Below are 6,726 nucleotides of genomic sequence, written 5' to 3' on the forward strand. Positions count from 1 at the left end.
AGGCCTGCTTTAGCATCATATTTCAAGTGGCCAGTGCCCATGCAGAATCTGTTGTTAAATATTTTGAACATTATCTTCTCCTGCAACCACTGCAACCCAACATTATATAGCTCTCGGAGGCCTGGAGTGCTGTGATTCATGGGGTCGCAAAGAGTCGGACATGACTGAGCGACTGAACTGAACTGAACTGAAGGCTCACTACCTCGGTGCACATGCCATGAGGCAAATCTCTTCGAAACAAGCAAGACTCCAGTATAGGTATGCAGTGCATGCTAACCACTGACCCACACCATCACTCCCCATCCTTATATGGACCCTTTGTTTGGGGGCTATTCTTGAGCATACCACACCCCAACCAAGCTTTTCATGGAACAGCCTTCCAGACACTTGTTCATCTCCCCACGCCATGTGACAGGTTATAACCATGCCTCCACTTCACTTATTGGCTTGCCCAGCCACTCATGACTGCTCCTGTTATCTGGACAACCCATGATCTGGCCAGTGCACACAACTGTAGCTTGAGGAAATGACTGACAAGAGCAGGTCCACATAGCTGGTACCAGTCCTCAAAGCCCAAGGGCCAGACCAGAGCCCACCAAGAATATGGTGTCAGCCTGTAACATAGCTCCCACACCAGCTATTCATAGAGCATTAGGCTGAACTTATGAAACCAAGATCCATAACACTGTCTCCATCAATTCAAGTGAAAGTGAAAATGCTAGTAGCTCAGTTGTGTCTGACTGCCTGTGACCCCATGGACTATAGCCCACCAGGCTCCTCAGTCCATGGGATTCTCCAGGTAAGAATACTGGAGTGGATTGCCATTTCCTTCCCTAGGGGATCTTCCTGACCCAGGGTTCAAACCCACATCTCTTGTGTCTCGGCAGATGGGTTCTTTACCATCTGAGCCACCAGGGAAACCCCCAACAATTCAAGGGACATACTAAACAGAGTCAGGTCCCAAGTCCCTCTCCCCTCAACAATGAATCACTACCCCAAGCAGTCCTGTGAAACCACTCAGGACACTGACTAGAACAGGGCAGCAACTGCTCTCCACATGGCCCTAGGTCATCCCTGACCAGTGTGAGATCCACATCAACACTGACCAGACAATCACACACACATCCATGCCTCACATCCTGAAGCAAATCCTCACCAGGCTAGAAAACGAACCTCAGCCCATAAAACTGAAATGTTCTGAGAGAGACTAAGGACTCTAACAGAAGCTGCTAAGTTGACCAGAGCCCACAGAAGCATTGTCCACATAATGAGATGATTTGATCTGTGAACAAACCTGGTATGAGGCCCCATTCTTCAGATTCATCTATTCCTCCCCACCCTTCCCTCTGCCTCCCCTCTTCCCTGCTTCCTCTCACCCCTTTACTTCCATTCTCTGTTCCCCTTGTTCTCTTTCTCTCTCAGTCAAGTCACTGCTGTATTATTTGTCAAAATAGTTTGGATGTGTCCTCAGTTTCATTTAGGCCAGAGGAAAACTCAGGAAGGCTCAAAGGCAGTACCAGCACCCCCTTCCCCCTGCCAGGCAGGACTGTTTCAGGAGACCGGGCCTCCTGAATGAGAATCTGTGCTCCTGGAACAGCATGGTTGGGGAACAAAATCCCCTTCCTCTAGTAAGCAGGGCTCCCAAGACAGCTGCTGGTGAGATAAGGCCAAAACCCAGATGAAGGGTGATGTCAGCCAAATTGAGAGGGACTAGAGGCGACCTCAAATCTATGGTTTTTCCAGTTTTCATGTATGGATGTGAGAACTGGACCATAAAGAAAGCTGAGCACTGAAGAATTGATGCTTTTGAACTGTGGTGTTGGAGAAGACTCTTGAGAGTCCCTTGGACTGCAAGGAGATCCAACCAGTCCATTCTAAAGGAGATCAATCCTGGGTGTTCATTGGAAGGACTGATGCTAAAGCTGAAACTGCAATACTTTGGCCACCTCATGCGAAGAACTGACTCATTGGAAAAGAGCCTGATGCTGGGAAAGATTGAAGGCAGGAGAAGAAGGGGACAACAGAGGATGAGATGGTTGGATAGCATCACCAACTTGATGGACATGAATTTGAGCAAGCTCTAGGAGTTGGTGATAGACTTCCAGGGAAGCCTAGTGTGTTGCAGTCCATGGGGTCGCAAAGAGTCAGGCACGATTGAGCAACTGAACTGACTGAGAGGAGCCCTTGAACAGAAGTAGAGTAAATCTTCTGAGCCTCTTCATACCCCACTCCTTGCTATACCACATGAGGGGAAATAAGTTAAAGGAAACCCTTCATGTGAAAGTTTGTTGTCAGTCTTTAGAGATTGAAACAAACCATAATTCATTGTCCTTCTTTCTGCCCATTATTCTCCTTTCACTACAGTCTATTCAGTTTTGGTCTCACATGTGATATCATCACATTCAGTCTCACTCCCCACTCCCTCCCTAAGTCGTCAGTGTCCTCCATTTGGTGTGTGTATTTTAGGACCTTTTTTCTCTATGTTTATGTATGTATATAGAGACCAACACAAATATAGAGGATTATTTTGTGGGTGGACCTTTTATAATTGTGCTCTTAAGTGGCTTTACAAAATTTACAATGTATAAACATATGTGCTTCCCCAACCCTTTGCAAATATTTTTCCAAACTTTTCTTCTGAAAAATTTCAAACAGAAAAAATGTGATAGTATAATGACTGTCTATATAACTGCACCTAAATTAAATAATTGTTAACATTTACCATTCTTGTTTTATCTATCTATCCATTATTGAGCTATCATTTTTTGCTGAACCACTTCATTGTAAGTTGTAAGTATCATGATTCAGCCCTCAAAATCCTTCAGTAAGGATCTCTTAAAATAAGGACATTCTCCTACATAAATGCCAGTTACATTCAACGATATCTTATCAACCTTATGAAAATTAACAATAATTTCCTAAGCTTTATATCATTTAATATCCAGTTCACATTCAAATTTCCCTAAGAGTCTCAAAATGTCTTTTATAATGCTTTATTTTGGCAACCAGGATCCAGTCAAGGCTAACTAATTACATATTTTATTGAAAGCAGTGAAAAGTGAAAGTGTTAATCGCTCAGTCATGTCCGACTCTTTGCGATCCCTTGGACTATAGCCTACAAGTCTCTTCTGTCCATGGGATTCTCTAGGCAAGAATACTGGAATGGATTGCCATGCCCTCCTCCAGGGGAATCTTCCCAACCCAGGGATTGAACCTGTGTCTCTTACCATCTCCTGCATTGGCAGGTGGGTTCTTTACCACTAGTGCCACCTGGGAAGCCTTTGTTCTTTTTATCTGTGAATATTTTTTATATTCCACATATAAGTGATAACATAGAATATTTGTCTTTCTGTTTGACTTATTTCACTAAGTATATCTTCTAAGTCCATCTGTGTTGTTGCAAATTATAGGATCTCATTCTTTTTTAATGACTGAGTAATATTCCACCCTGTGTCTGTTTTGTGTGTGTGTGTGTGTGTGTGTATGTCTGTGTGCCACATCTTCTTTATCCACTCATCTGTTGATGGACACTTAGGTTGCTTCTGTATCTTTGACTACTGTAAATAATGCTGCTATGAACACTGGGGGTGCATGCATCTTTTTGAATCAGTGTTTTTATTTTCTTCAGATATATACCCGGCAGTGGAATTACTGGATTTCATGATAGTTCTTATTTTTACTTTTTTGAGGAACCTCCCTACTGTTTTCCATAGTGGCTGCACCAATTTACAGTTTACTAGGGTTCCCTTTTCTCTGCATCCTCACCAACAATTGTTACTCATAAACTTTTTGATGATAGCCATTTTGACAGGTGTGGGGTGATGTCTCATTGTGGTTTCGATGTGCATTTCTCTGATAATTAGTGATTTTGAGCATTTTTTACGTGCCTGTTGGCCATCTGTATATCATCATTGGAAAAGTGTTCATTCATATTTTCTGCCCATTTTGAAAATCAGGGTTTCTTTATGTTGAGTTATTTTGAACTTATTGATTTGCTCTAAAAGTTTTTACTGATTTCCTTAGGATTTTCTACATATATGATCATGTCATCTATGAATAGAGATAGTTTTACTTCTTTCCAGTCTCAGATACCATTTTTCCCCTGTCCTAATTACCCTGGCTAAAATCTCCAAGCAATGTTTAATAGGAATGGTGAGAGTTGACATTCATGTTTTATGATCTTATAGGGAAATCTTTATTAAGATTTTTCATAGACATCCTTTGTCAGGTTGAGATTTCCTTTTATCTCTGGTTTGTCGAGTGTTGTCATCATGAAAGAATGTTTGGTTTTGTCAAATGCTTTTTTTTTTTTTATTGAGATGATTGTGTGGGATTTTCCCCTTTATTCTACTAATGTGGTATGTTAGGTCAATTGATTTACATATATTGGACCAATCTTGAATTGGGGGGATAAATCTCACTTGGTCATGATATACCATCCTTTTTATATGCTGATGGCTTTCATTTGCTTCTATTTTGCTGAGGATTTTATATATGTTATTTGTAAAGGATATTGGTCTAAAGTTTCTTTTTTGCAATGTCTTTGTCTGGTTTTGGTATCAGGGTGATACTGGCCTCATAGGAAGTGTTCCCTCCTCTTCTAATTTTGCAAGAGTTTGTGAAGTATCAAGTATTCATTTTTCTTTAAACATCTTATAGAATTTACTGGTGAAGCTTTTTGTCCTGGGCTTTTCCTGGTAGAAAGTAACTGATTATTAATTCAATGTTTTTATATAGCTCTATTCAGATTTTTACAGTTCTTTTTGAGTCAGTTTGGTCCTTTGTGAAACTCTGGTTTTGTTATGTCTGTTTAGACTCTTTTATTCTAGAACAGTACTCCCACCTTTTCCCCCAAAACATTAATTTTGAAATATATCAAGTTGATTGTCTTGTAGATTGTCTCCTGTTCTGTATCTGTCTGATTATTTCAAATGGTATAGTAACAAATGGTATTATTTTACCTGTCACTGTTTCCCTTGTATTTCCTATAACCTGACGTTACATCTGGTGGCTTGAGTAGTGTTAGGAGAAACATTTTTCTTGTCAACATTTGATGTTTTAGAAATTTTTCATTTTGGCAATCTAATGGATGAAAATGGTATCTCACTGTTAATTGCTGGGAAGATTGGGTATATTCTTAGATTTATTGGCCATTTGAGTTTACTGTTCTGTTTACTGTTCTGAACATTTGGTTTCTCTTCTTGGCGCATTTTGCTACTGTGTTGAGCATCTTTGTCTTGCTGGTTTGTAGGCATTTATTATATATTCTGCATAAATGAAGACTGCATCCATATTTTTCATTTAGATCTTTCACTCACATGAAAATTAGTTTTCCAAATGATGTATATTAGGTAAGAATATTATTTATTTAAACTGATAAACTACTGTCTAGATGTGAAGTTTTGAATAGTCAGGGTTTTCATTGATTTGAGATGCCACTTTTATTGTATACTGAATTCCCATAGGTACATGAATCAGTTTCAGGACTTTTCATTATGCTCTATTGATTTATTTTTGTCTAGTCCTATGTAAATACATTTTAATTACCCAGAGGTATTACATGCTTTGATATCTACAAGTATCTTGTCTATTTAAAACTATCTTGGCTATTCTTGCATATTCACTTTATTTTTAAATTTTAGAATCAGTTTGTCAAATTTTATGAAGTATCTTTTAAGATTTAGATTGTGACTACCTTGATCTTATAAGATTATTTTTGTGAGAATTTATGTTTTTAACATCCTGTCTTTCATTTATACGAAGGTTTTTCTATGTTGTTCAATACATTTTTATAGTTTTCTTCATAACAGTTTTGACCATTTTGGGGGTCAGATTTATTCCTATGTATTTCAGAAGGGTGGTTTTTCTCTATTACACTTCTCAGTTGTTTATTGCTGGTTTATAGAAAACTATTATTTTTGGCCTGTGAACCATATACCCAATCACTTTTAAAAGTGCTATGAGGTGCTTCTCTGGTGGCTTAGTGGTAAAGAATCTTCCTACCAATGCAGGAGACACAGGTTTGATCCCTAATCTAGAGATCCCACATGCCACAGAGCAACTAAGTTCATGCGCGGCAACCATTGAGCCTATGCTTGAGAGCCTGGGAACCACAACTATTGAGTCCACAAGCCACAACTTCTGAAGCCTGTGAGCCCTAGAGCCCATGGTCTGCAACAAGAGAAGTCACCACAATGTGAAACCCACGCAGTGCAACTAGAGAGTAGCCCCTGCTCGCTGCAATTAGAGAAAAAGCCCTCACAGCAATGAAGACCCAGCACAGCCATGAATAAATAAATGAATAAAAGTTTTTTTTTAAATGCTATGAGCTCTAAATAGTTTGTCATTTCATTTTTAAAGCTAACTTCTTTATATGTCTTATTGCATTGGCTTCTACAACTTGTGTATGTTTTAATTTCATCTTAAAACAAGCCAAAGAACGATCAAACTACCACACAATTGCACTCATCTCACACTCTAGCAAAGTAATGCTCAAAATTCTCTAAGCAAGGCTTCAACAGTGCATGAACCAAGAACTTCCAGATGTTCAAGCAAGGTTTATAAAAGGCAGAGGAAACAGAGATCAAATTGCCAACATCTTTGGATCACAGAAAAAACAAGAGAGTTCCAGAAAAACGTCTACTTCTGCTTTATTGACTATGCCAAAGCCTTTTACTGTGCAGATCACAACGAACTGTGGAACATTCTTCAAGAGATGGGAATACC

This window comes from Moschus berezovskii, chromosome X (assembly GCF_049115385.1).
Source record: "Moschus berezovskii isolate FMDL1 chromosome X, NW_MosBer_1.0, whole genome shotgun sequence".
Taxonomy (NCBI): Eukaryota; Metazoa; Chordata; class Mammalia; order Artiodactyla; family Moschidae; genus Moschus; species Moschus berezovskii.